This window comes from Pelophylax lessonae (genome assembly GCF_965119305.1).
Source record: "Pelophylax lessonae genome assembly, chromosome: 1".
NCBI lineage: Eukaryota > Metazoa > Chordata > Amphibia > Anura > Ranidae > Pelophylax > Pelophylax lessonae.
Genome location: NC_138768.1, coordinates 70,746,885 through 70,760,182, shown reverse-complemented (window position 1 = coordinate 70,760,182; position 13,298 = coordinate 70,746,885).

The following is a 13,298-nucleotide window of genomic DNA, read 5'->3' as shown; positions in this document are numbered from 1 at the left end:
ATACATATTTGTCAAGGGACAAAATTGCCCCTAATATCCACAATCCACCAATTAGGAATTTGAGTTTTTTTCAAAGCTTCACAGGGTACTACCAATGTAGAAAGTGCCAGGTGTGTACTGGTAATGGGTGTAGGGACAGGAGACTGAACGGCTTTACTTCTACCAGCATTTTTAAAGTTTTGAGATAGAGCCGTTGATTACCTGTTCCACCCAGGGCCTCTGATAAGGCCATACAGCCAGCACTCCTGTACTGGGCCCAGGCCTCATCAGTTCAAATGGGGGCCCGCCACCTGCTGAGCAGGAGGGCCAGCTTTACTGTCTTATTGCAGACACCGATCCTCTTCTGTCTCCCACTGCAGCACTGCCAGCTTCTCCTTCTCTCACTCTCTCCAGCTGCACTGCAAGGAGATTGGTTCTAGCACATGTGCCCCTTCAATCTGTTGTCCAGTCCTCCCTGTGTGCCCCTTTCCCCCCAGTGCTGCCAGCTTCCCTCCTCTCCCGCCAGGCCCGGATTGGCTAATCGGGAACACCGAATTCCAGGTGGGCTGGTGGCCGCGAGGGCCGTTGTCATGGCACTGGGTTGAAATATGGATGCTGTCTGGGCTGGCGATACGTATGTGGGAGGAGGGGAGTGGGGCCCAGTGGCCGGCGATTAGTGTCGGCTAAGCGTAGGTGGGAGGAGGAGCACAGCGCTGGGTTTCTTTCTATGGTGTCCTGTGAGCGGGGGCGTGTCAGCGTCGCATACTGACGCGACGTCGACGTGCCCCGCCTCCACACACCGCGGGTAACTGTAACGGACGGTCCTCGCCGCACCGTGTAATGTTCCGGTACTTTTGGTACCCTAAATTACACTTTCCACAAGTGTATGCGCCCCACCATTTACTTTTGGAAAAGGTGCGCATACACCTTTAAGACTGGAGCTGTCATCACCCAGCGCCGGACTAGATGGCTATTTAACCACTTAAGCCCCGGAGGATTTGGCTGCTAAAGGACCAGACCCCTTTTTTCAACTTGGCACTTCGTGACTTTAACTGATAATTGCTCGGTCATGCAATGCTGTACCTAAACGAAATTTACGTCCTTTTTTTCCCACAAACAGAGCTTTCTTTTGGTGGCATTTGATCACCTCTGCGCTTTTTATTTTTTGCGATATTAATAAAAAAAGAGCGAAAATTTTGCAAAAAAATGACATTTTCAACTTTGTCTTTTAAAAAATATCCAATATACTCAATTTATGTCATTTTTTTTGGCCAAAATATATTTAGCTACATGTCTTTGACAAAAAAAAAATCAATGAGCGTATTTTTATTGGTTTGCGCAAAAGTTATAGCGTCTACAAACTATGGTGTAAATACTGAAATTTACGAAGCTTTAATTTCTGACTGCCTATCTCATTTCATGAAGTGCTAAAATGGCGGGGCAGTACAAAACCCCCCCAAACTACCACTTTTTGGAAAGTAGACATCCTAAGGAATGTTCTGAGAGGCATGTTGAGCTCATTGAATATTTTATTTTTTTGTCACAGGTGTTTGAAAAATGACTAAAAAAATTTTTTTTTTTTTTTTTACACAAAGTTGTCATTGAAATGATATATTGCTCACACATGCCATGGGTATATGTGTAATTACACCCCAAAATATATTCTGCTGCTTCTCCTGAGTACAGGGATACCACATATGTGAGACTTTTTGGGAGCGTAGCTGTGTACGGGAGCCGGAAAACAAATCACCACCATCAGAATTTCAAAGGGCGTACATTTTTCATTGCATTTTCTCACTACCTATAACGGTTTAGGAGGCCCTGAAATGACAAGATGCCACAAAACCCCCCCAAATGACCCCATTTTGGAAAGTAGACACCCCAAGCTGTTTGCTGAGAGGCATGGTGAGTCCATGGAATATTTTATATTTTGCCACAAGTTTCGGGAAAATTACAATTTTTTTTTTTAATTTTTTTTTTTTACACAACGTTGTCACTAAAAGATAAATTTCTCACACATGACATGGGTATATGTGGAATGACACCCCAAAATACATTCTGCCGCTTCTCCTGAGTATGGGGATGCCCCATGTGTGAGACTTTTTGGGAGCCTAGCTGTGTACAGGACCGCGAAAACCAATCAACACTCTCAGGTTTTCTAATGGCGTAAATTGTTCATGTCACCTCTGCACTACCTGTCGCAGTTTCGGAGGCCCTAAAATTCCAAGATAGCACAAAACCCCCCCAAATGACCCCATTTTGGAAAGTAGACACCCCAAGCTATTTGCTGAGAGGCATGGTGAGTCCATGGAATATTTTATATTTTGCCACAAGTTCCGGGAAATATATATATATATATATTTTTTTTTTTTTTTTACACAAAGCTGTCAGTAAATGATATATTGCTCACACATGCCATGGGTATATGTGAAATGACACCCCAAAATACATTCTGCTGCTTCTCCTGAGTACAGGGATACCCCATGTGTGAGACTTTTTTGCAGTCTAGCCGAGTACAGGACCCCGAAAACCAACCTCCACTTTCAGGCTTTCCAAAGGCGTAAATTGTTGATTTCACTCCTGACTACCTATCACAGTTTCGGAGGCCCTAAAATTCCAAGATAGCACAAAACCCCCCCAAATGACCCCATTTTGGAAAGTAGACACCCCAAGCTGTTTGCTGAGAGGCATGGTGAGTCCATGGAATATTTTATATTTTGCCACAAGTTCCGGGAAATATATATATATATATATATTTTTTTTTTTTTTACACAAAGCTGTCAGTAAATGATATATTGCTCACACATGCCATGGGTATATGTGAAATGACACCCCAAAATACATTCTGCTGCTTCTCCTGAGTACAGGGATACCCCATGTGTGAGACTTTTTTGCAGTCTAGCCGAGTACAGGACCCCGAAAACCAACCTCCACTTTCAGGCTTTCCAAAGGCGTAAATTGTTGATTTCACTCCTGACTACCTATCACAGTTTCGGAGGCCCTAAAATTCCAAGATAGCACAAAACCCCCCCAAATGACCCCATTTTGGAAAGTAGACACCCCAAGCTGTTTGCTGAGAGGCATGGTGAGTCCATGGAATATTTTATATTTTGCCACAAGTTCCGGGAAATATATATATATATATATTTTTTTTTTTTTTTTACACAAAGCTGTCAGTAAATGATATATTGCTCACACATGCCATGGGTATATGTGAAATGACACCCCAAAATACATTCTGCTGCTTCTCCTGAGTACAGGGATACCCCATGTGTGAGACTTTTTTGCAGTCTAGCCGAGTACAGGACCCCGAAAACCAACCTCCACTTTCAGGCTTTCCAAGGGCGTAAATTGTTGATTTCACTCCTGACTACCTATCACAGTTTCGGAGGCCCTAAAATTCCAAGATAGCACAAAACCCCGCCAAATGACCCCATTTTGGAAAGTAGACACCCTGAGCTATTTGCAGAGAGGCATGTTGAGTGTTTTGCAGATCTCACTTTTTGTCACAAAGTTTTGGAAATTGAAAAAAGAGGAAAAAAAATGCATTTTCCTGTTTTTTCTTCATTTTCCAAAAAAAATGAGAGCTGCAAAATACTCACCATGCCTCTCAGCAAATAGATTGGAGTGTCTACTTTGCAAAATTGGGTCATTTGGGGGGGTTTTGTGCTATCTTGGAATTTTAGGGCCTCCGAAACTGTGATAGGTAGTCAGGAGTGAAATCAACAATTTACGCCCTTGGAAAGCCTGAAAGTGGAGGTTGGTTTTCGGGGTCCTGTACTCGGCTAGACTGCAAAAAAGTCTCACACATGGGGTATCCCTGTACTCAGGAGAAGCAGCAGAATGTATTTTGGGGTGTCATTTCACATATACCCATGGCATGCGTGAGCATTATATCATTTACTGACAACTTTGTGTTAAAAAAAAAAAAAAAATTATTTTCCCGAAACTTGTGGCAAAATATAAACTATTCCATGGACTCACCATGCTTCTCAGCCAATAGCTTGGAGTGTCTACTTTGCAAAATGGGGTCATTTGGGGGGGTTTTGTGCTATCTTGAAATTTCAGGGCCTCTGAAACTGTGACAGGTAGTCAGGGGTAAAATCAGCAATTTACGCCATTAGAAAACCTGAAGATGTGGATTGGTTTTCGGGGGCGCGTACACAGCTACGCTGCCAAAAAGTCTCACACATGGGGTATCCCTGTACTCAGGAGAAGCAGCAGAATGTATTTTGGGGTGTCATTTCACATATACACATGGCATGTGTGAGCAATATATCATTTAGTGACAACTTTCTGTAAAAAAACAACAAAAAAAAAAGAAATAATAATTTTCCCGACACTTGTAGCAAAATATAAAATATTCCATGGACTCACCATGCCTCTCAGCAAATAGCTTTGGGTGTCTACTTTTCAAAAAGGGGTCATTTGGGGGGTGTTTGAACTGTCCCGGCATTTTATGCTCAATCTTATCCACACATCACCCACTCTTCTAACCACTTGAAAACCAAGCCTTTTCTGTGCCTTTTTGTTTACATGAAAAAATATTTTTTTTTTACTAGAAAATTACTTTGAACCCCCAAACATTATATATTTCTTTAAAGCAGAGGCCCTATAGAATAAAATGGGGGATGTTGCAAATTTTTTTGTCACACGGTATTTGCGCACAGATTTTCCAAACGCAATTTTTGCGAAAAAAATACATTTTTTTTTAATTTATTTCACAAATACACTATATAATTCCAATTTTTTTGGTAAAATTTAAAAGATGATCTTATGCCGAGTTCATAGACACCTGACATGACATGCTTTAAAAATTGCGCACGCCTGCGCAGCGGCAACAACGTACGTACATTTTTAAAAACTTTAAAAGTCTCTACAGGTTACCACTTTAGACTTACAGAGGAGGTCTACTGCAAAAATTACTGCACTCGATCTGGCGATCGCGGCGATACCTCACATGCATGCTGAAATTGCGGTTTACATATGACACTAGACCAACGCTTGCGTGTGCCATTGCGTGCAAGCACGGGGGGAAAGGGGGGGGGCTCAATTTTTTTTTTTTTTTTTGCTTTTTTATGTTATTTTGACACCTTTCCTTTATTTTTTTTTTTTTAAATCATTTTTATTGTTATCACAGTGAATTTAGATATCCCCTATGATAGCAATCGGTAGTGACAGGTACTCTTTTTTAAAAAAATTGGGGTCTTTTATACTCTAGATCTCTCCTCTGACCTTAATGTATCTGACCACGCCAAAATTGGTGTGATAAAATACTTTCCCAATTTCCCAATGGCCCTGTTTATTTCTGGCGAAAAAGAAGTCATGAAATGCTCGTAGCCTCCGGCATCTTAGGCCATAGAGATGATTGGAGCCATTCTAATCTTCAATTAGCTCTATGGTTAGATAACTGAACCACCGGCTGCACTCTCGGGTTAACCGGTGGGACAGGAGAGCCCGAGAAAAACCACGGAAGGCTTCGGAAGGCGGCGGTGGGGGGGGGGGGGAGACCCCTCCCACTGCATGTAAAAGCAGTCTAGCGGCCAATTACCTGCTAGGATTGCTTTTACATGTTAGCCGACCGCTGGCTGTAAAAAACGATACCAAGATGATGCCTAAATCTGCAGGCATCATCCTGGTACAACCACTCAAAGTCCAGCAACGTACCAGTACATTGCTGGTCCTTGTTTGGCATATAGGTTTTTTTTTTTTCATGCAGCCTGTGGGCTGAACGGAAAAAAAGAGAACCTATCAGAAATCAGCACAGGAATAATGCGTAGTATTACTCATCATTAACCGCCCAAACAACCACCCACTGAATTTAATGATGGGTATACACGACACTATCCACGTATACCAAAATAGGATTTTAACTGCAGTGCTGAAATCAGAAAATCACCACAGCTGCTATCAGCAAAGGTATCCATATATGCTGAGCGCAAACACTGTTTGTGTCAGAATATATAAAATCAATGCGTGGTAGCCGACGAGGGACCTGCAAGAGAAACAGGTCACAAAAGAATGAAAAAACAAACAAAGTACATTAAAAAAAGTACATTAGGAAGAGTAGGACATATAAAATGACTGACACAACAAAAGTTTTTGGATTCTCATCATTAACCGCCCAAACAACCACCCACTGAATTTAATGATGGGTATACACGGCGCTATCCACGTATACCAAAATAAGATTTTAACTGCAGTGCTGAAATCAGAAAATCACCACAGCTGCTATCAGCAAAGGTATCCATATATGCTGAGCGCAAACGCTGTTTGTGTCAGAATATATAAAATCAATGCGTGGTAGCCGACAATTACCTGCAAGAGAAACAGGTCACAAAAGAATGAAAAAACAAACAAAGTACATTAAAAAAAAGTACATTAGGAAGAGTAGGACATATAAAATGACTGACACAACAAAAGTTTTTGGATTCTCATCATTAACCGCCCAAACAACCACCCACTGAATTTAATGATGGGTATACACGGCGCTATCCACGTATACCAAAATAAGATTTTAACTGCAGTGCTGAAATCAGAAAATCACCACAGCTGCTATCAGCAAAGGTATCCATATATGCTGAGCGCAAACGCTGTTTGTGTCAGAATATATAAAATCAATGCGTGGTAGCCGACAATTACCTGCAAGAGAAACAGGTCACAAAAGAATGAAAAAACAAACAAAGGACATTGAAAAAAGTATAGTAGGAAGGAGTAGAAGGACATATAAAATTACTGACACCACAACAGTTTTTGGATCCTTTTATTTTACTTTCTAACTGTTCCTTTATTTCTTGATTTGGGAGGGAGTGCGATCTTCTGCGATCTTCTCTTCCAGCTTGGGTCTCTCAAAATGTCGATGGACATCCAACATCCTTCGAGACCCTGTGTTTATGTGCCCTACACTGTGTCGTGCTGTACCCTACACTAATACTCCACTAGTGTATGGTAGCGCTCAAAACATTCCCCGATGCAGAGACCAGGATGGTCAGGACATTTGGGACAATAATAACGGGTGTCACGCCTAAATCCGCGCTTGCTACAGACACGACATCGTCTTTGGGGTCGTATTTGGGTAGGGGTACTCGGGAGGGCATAAGGAAAATGCCTCTCATGCAGCCGGCTCACTGCATCTGGAAGGGGAAGTTGGGCAGGCATGCCTCCTGGGTACAGGTAGGCAAGGATGACCGCTTCCTGGAATTCCCGGAAGGGTCCAGTTCGTCCTGACGCCTTGTATAGGACAAAGGCGTTCAGCATAGCCAATTGGAAAAGGTAAACAGACACTTTTTTGTACCAGCGTCTGGCTTTACGGGCAACTAAATACGGCGCCAAAAGCTGGTCGTTAAGGTCCACCCCTCCCATGTTAAGGTTATATTCGTGGACACAGAGGGGTTTCTCCATAACGCCAGTTGCCGTAGGGATTTGGACTGTCGTGTCTGCGTGAAGGGAGGACAGAACATAAACATCCCGTGTATCCTTCCACTTCACCGCAAGTAATTTGTCCGTTTTCAAGCAGGCTCTCGCCCCCCGACTAAGACGGGAATTAACAAGCCGTTGGGGGAAGCCCCGGCGATTAGGTCGCACGGTGCCACATGCGCCAATTTGTAAATCAAGCAGGTGACTAAATAGTGGCACGCTTGTGTAAAAATTGTCCACGTACAAATGGTACCCCTTTCCGGATAAGGGTGACACCAAGTCCCAAACAATCTTACCGCTGCTCCCTATGTAGTCTGGGCAGTTCGGGGGCTCCACAGTGCTATCTTTTCCCTCATAGACACGGAAATTAACTGTATAGCCTGTGGCCCTGTCACAGAGCTTATACAACTTGACCCCGTATCTGGCACGCTTGCTGGGGAGGTACTGTTTGATAGCAAGACGGCCAGTAAATTTAATCAGGGACTCGTCAATGCAGACAACTTGTTCGGGGGTAAACAAGGCTGCAAACCGCTGATTGAAGTGGTCTATGAGGGGCCGAATTTTGTGGAGCCGATCGTATGCAGGGTCTCCCCGAGGACGACAGATTTCATTGTCGCTGAAATGCATAAATCGCAGAATTTGCTCGTATCTCCCCCTGGACATGGAGGCAGAGTACATGCGCATATGGTGAGCTGGGCTAGTGGACCAATATAGCCGCAATTCACTTTGTTTAGTTATGCCCATGTGGAGGGAAAGGCCCAGAAAGATCTTAAATTCGGAAACCGTTATAGGATTCCAGCCGAATCGTCTGGCAAGGTGCGAATTTGGGTTGGCGGCGATAAATTGTTGAGCATATAAATTTGATTGATCCACAATAGATCTGAAAAGATCTTCCGTGAAGAACAGCTCAAAAAAGTTCAGGGGCGTAAAACCAGCTGTCTCCACGTGGATTCCAGGTTGGGCGGTGAATGGGGGAAGTACTGGCGCTGTAGAATCAGTGGGTTGCCAATTGGGATATGCCAGCGCATCAGGGAGGGCACTATGGGCTCTACGGGCCTGTCTTCGAATACGCGGTGGCTGCGGGCCACTACTTGTGCTAGCCACCGCACCAGCTTCAACTGCACTTAGGGGACTCGCCACGTCACCAGGTCTTACTGCAGTGCTGGTTGTACTAGGTCCAGGTTGTACTAGGCCGCTGGCGCTTGCCAGGTCGCCAGAAGGATGAGCGGCACTAGTACCCACACTCTGCTCCATACGAGCACCCTGCGATTCCTGCATTTCAACAACACCAGAATGGGGTCGGGTACGCCTGGGTCTAACAGGGACCCATCTGTCGTCGGAGCTGTCTGTCAGGGAGCCGCTGCCGTCATCTGGTTCGTATAATGACCCTGATTCTGCCGGTGAGGCTTCCCCATCGCTCTCACCTGACATGGACATTATACTGTAAATAGCTTCATCACTGTACGAACGTTTAGACATTTTGGTAACTAAATTTACCCGTACAGTGATGCGACTCACAGGTAATAAAAGCACCTGGTTGTCGAAGACTATTTCAAGCGCTACCAAAAAAACTGCTAATGCTAGCAGGGATCAGGCCTGACTCTGCTAACACAGCGGTTTTGTGTCTTGTGTTTTTTGTAAGTGACAGTAATCTATTGATTACTACACTTACCTGGGTGAAAGGGTTAAACGCAGGTGCTGGCCGGAATCAGTGCTGATCGTGCAAACACCGCGTTTTGGGAACCCTAAACTATGGGGGCGCTAGTATAGCTCTGATCAGATCAGATATTGATCTGTTCAAACACTATACTAGAAATGGAAGTGTAGGTGCGTGCGTGCGTGTGTGTGTGGTGATCAAGGGGTTACTTCTAAACTATGCGCCGGGGATCTGGGGGGGGGTGGCGGGGACCCTAAACCTCCTTTGGGAAAGAAACTAGCTAGCTAGAGCAACCTCAAGTCACAATGACACCAATACAAAAATACAGTAAAAACAGTATATTATGTGTGTATTAGTGCTAATGTGACAGAGGGTGTAGGGGTTAACGGGATGTGATCAGGGGGGGATCAGGGGTTTAAATCTTTATTGGAAGGGGCTGGCGGGTATCCTAAGGATAAAAGGAACGGTGGCAAGCGCTAAACCTGGTCACAAGTCACACTTATACGGGTATATAGAAAATGCTATATACTGTATACAGTGTGCGTTGTGGCAGGGGGTGTAGGGGTGATCAGGAGGGGATCAGGGGATTAAATCTTTATTGGGCGGGTGGGGGGGACCCTAAACCTGCTTGGGACACAAACTTAGTCGCCTGCGCTAATTCTGATCACAATGACACTAATACAAAAATACAAAAACACAGTATATTACGTTTGTATTAGTGCTGATGTGACAGAGGGTGTAGGGGTTAACTAGCGGTGATCAGGGGGGGATCAGGTGGGATCAGGGGCTTAAATCTTTATTAGGGGGGGGTGGCGGGTAATTCAAGTGGAAAAAGGGGGGTCGCAAGCGCTAGACCTGACCACAAATCACACTTATACGGGTATATAGCAAAATGCTATATACTGTATACGGTGTGTGTTATGGCAGGGGGTGTAGGGGTGATCAGGGGGGGGTCAGGGGCTTAAATCTTTATTGGGCGGGTGGCGGGGACCCTAAACCTTCTTGGGACAGAAACTTAGTCGCCTGCGCTAATTCTGATCACAATGACACTAATACAAAAATACAATAACACCGTATATTGCGTTTGTATTAGTGCTGATGTGACAGAGGGTGTAGGGGTTAACGGCGGTGATCAGGGGGGGTTCAGGGGGGATCAGTGGGTTAAATCTTTATTAGGGGGGGGTGGGGGGTAATTTGAGTGGAAAAGGGGGGGTCGCAAGGGCTACACCTGTTCACAAATCACACTTATACAGGTATATAGGTATATGCTATATGCTGTATATAGTGTGTGTTGTGTCAGGTGCTGTAGGGGTTAATTGGGGGGGCGATCGGGGGTGAAATGTGCCTATCTAACTGTGTATGTACGTGCTTGGTGCTGTACTTACAATTAGATGTGCTCTCCTCTCACGCTGGATCCAAAAAGACCGTTGGGAGGGGAGGGCACATCTCCTCTAAGCCTGTGTTTACATTTCACAGGCTTAGAGGGAGATCTGATTGGGCAGGACCGATCAACAGGTCCAGACCAAAAATGATTGGCCTGGACCTGATGACTGATCGGTTCTGAACCCAATCGAGTCATCGGCGGGACCGCGGGTGCGCGCGCGCGCGCGCCAGAGCGGCGAAGGCTAGTGACGTACCGCTACGTCACTCTGCCTGGCCGGGGCTGACCGCCGCAGTATATAGTCGTGCGGCGGTCGGCAACCGGTTAAGCCGTCGGTTCTCACTCACATGTGTTCGTTCAAACACCCTTATCTGGATGCTAACCTTGCTTGAAGCTTCCATGCTTGCAAGCTTACTTCGCTGACGGAACCTCGCTGCGCTGATCCCTGTATCCCGCTACTGGATCATCCGCCTCTCCTGAACCACCCTTCGGCTGTATCGCTAATAGTGCTAAGTACCCCGCAGGGGATTTCTCTATAAACTTATACTAAGCTTACACTATCTAGCTCTGCATAGTAAAGACTGTTTATCACATCTGCATAAACTAGATTGCTAGCTCTTGAGACTACTGCTACTTTCCTGCACTGGGTTGATCTCTTTATGTCCACCTGCTATCCTATCATCTGCTATCATACAACATTGCTCAACCTTCCTGCATCCATCTGCTACTGTCTCACCTTCAAGTGTCTATCACCTACCACCTCCACTCTACCTATCCCTCAACCTTCATCATTGTGTTACCACATACATAAAGTCACTCTAGGAACCAGCTTGCTAATTGTGTGTATTTACTGGCTGAAATAAGACCTTCCACACATGATGAGTCATTGAGGTTGGGAATGGTATCTCAGCATCTCTCTTACATGACTACTGACGTGGAACTATTTCTGCAGCTGAAAATCCACACCATATAAGAAACGCAGAAGCGTTACACACCGGAGACGAGTTCCTGCTTGTTCCCTTCTCCACTCTTCAGATGCCCTGTTTCTTGTGAGTAGTTTTTGTGTGTTATATTCATATAGCCTCGCCCTCTATTTGAAATAAAGCTCCACTCAATGGTCTTACCTCTGAGAAATAATGTGTACATTTGCATTATCCCACAAAATGTTAATAAAATATATGAAATATATATGAAAAATATATTTTTCGAAAAATCTTGTGGGATAATGCAAATGTACACATTATTCCTCATAGGAGAGACCATTGAGTGGAGATGGATTTCATATAGTGGCTTTGTCGATTGTCGTTGAGCCATACATTTATATAAAAACAGGCGCAGCATGGCTTATAAGTGTAATAAGACCCATCTTTATAATGCACCATTTTATTAAAACTACATCAGTTAACCAATTCTGGACCAGAAGATTTTCCCCCTTAATGACCAGGCCATATTTTGCGATTCGGCACTGTGTTACTTTAATGGACAATTTGCGGTCGTGCGACGCTGTACCCAAATAAAATCAATGTCCTTTTTTTTCCCCCACAAATAAAGCTTTCTTTTGATGGTATTTGATCACCTGTGCAATTTTTATTTTTTGTGCTATATACAAAAAAATAGCGACAATTTTGGAAAAAACAAAAACAAAAAAAAAACAATATTTTTCACATTCTGCTATATAACATTCTCAAAAAAAATGTAAAAATCAAATTTTTTTTACATTTTAGGCCAATTTGTTTTGTGCTACATATTTTTTGGTAAAAAAAAAAAATCGCAATAAGCATAAAGAGTGCACCATTGCAAACTTATATTCTGAGGTTTTAATTACATTATTTTAATATAGTCAGTCGTGAACTAAAGTGGGCCGGTCTAAGGCATGAAACTCCAGGGCTGAAAATGAGTCCCACTCCGGCCCTGTCTCCCGCCGACAGCTGCTGCGGGCACACAGGGGGATGTCATTTACTGGCACCTTCCTTTCCTGAACACAGTGAGCAATCGGTACCAATCACTCCTGTGTCCATTCATCACTGAAGCATAGTAAACTGTGTTGACTATGCTTACGTTTGTAAATAAACAGGAAGGGTCAGAGCGCTTCCTATTCATTCATCTGTGCAGCTGAGACTGTAGAGAAAGGCGCTGAAAAATCTACTTTATGTCCTCAGTCACTTTTGGCCAGAAAGCGGGGCCTTGTCAGGTAGGCTTTATGGGGCCCCGTGATTTCTAACAGCAACCCTGGTTCCACCACTGGTGTAGTATATCTGATACTCCAATATGTGGACAGGACTAAGTGCCGGTTCACACTGCTCAAACTTGTCAGGTGACTTGGTCGCCTGACAAGTAGCGGACCGTGCTGTGCAATGGGAACCGTTCTAATAGGAGCGACTCAAGTCGCTCCGACTTAGAAAAAGGTTCCTGCACCTTTTTTTTGCAAAGTCGGAACGACTTGCATTGACTTCCATTATGTGAAGTCGTTGCAAGCCGCGCCAAAGTCGCGGTGCACGGGCGACGGCATTAGTCGCCCAAAGTCGTGTCGCCCTAGTGTGAACCGACACTAAGTGAGCCCTCCAAGTAAGACTAAATAACACATTGCCAACATTAGGAAAAGTTTTAAGAATCATTCTGTGTGTAAACATTACGCAGCTGTGCATAACAGGGACCCTTCTAACACCTTGTTCCTGGGTATTGATAAGCATAGTCCTCATTGTTGGAGAGGTAGTTCTCTAGTTAGGGACATTTCGAGGTTAGAAATGTTATGGATACATAAAGTGAGATCCTGTGTCCCTTACTGTCTAAGACTCCATTCACACTGCCGCGACTTCTCAGGCGACTTGTCAGCCTGACAAGTCGCGGTCCCTCGCGGTCCATTGA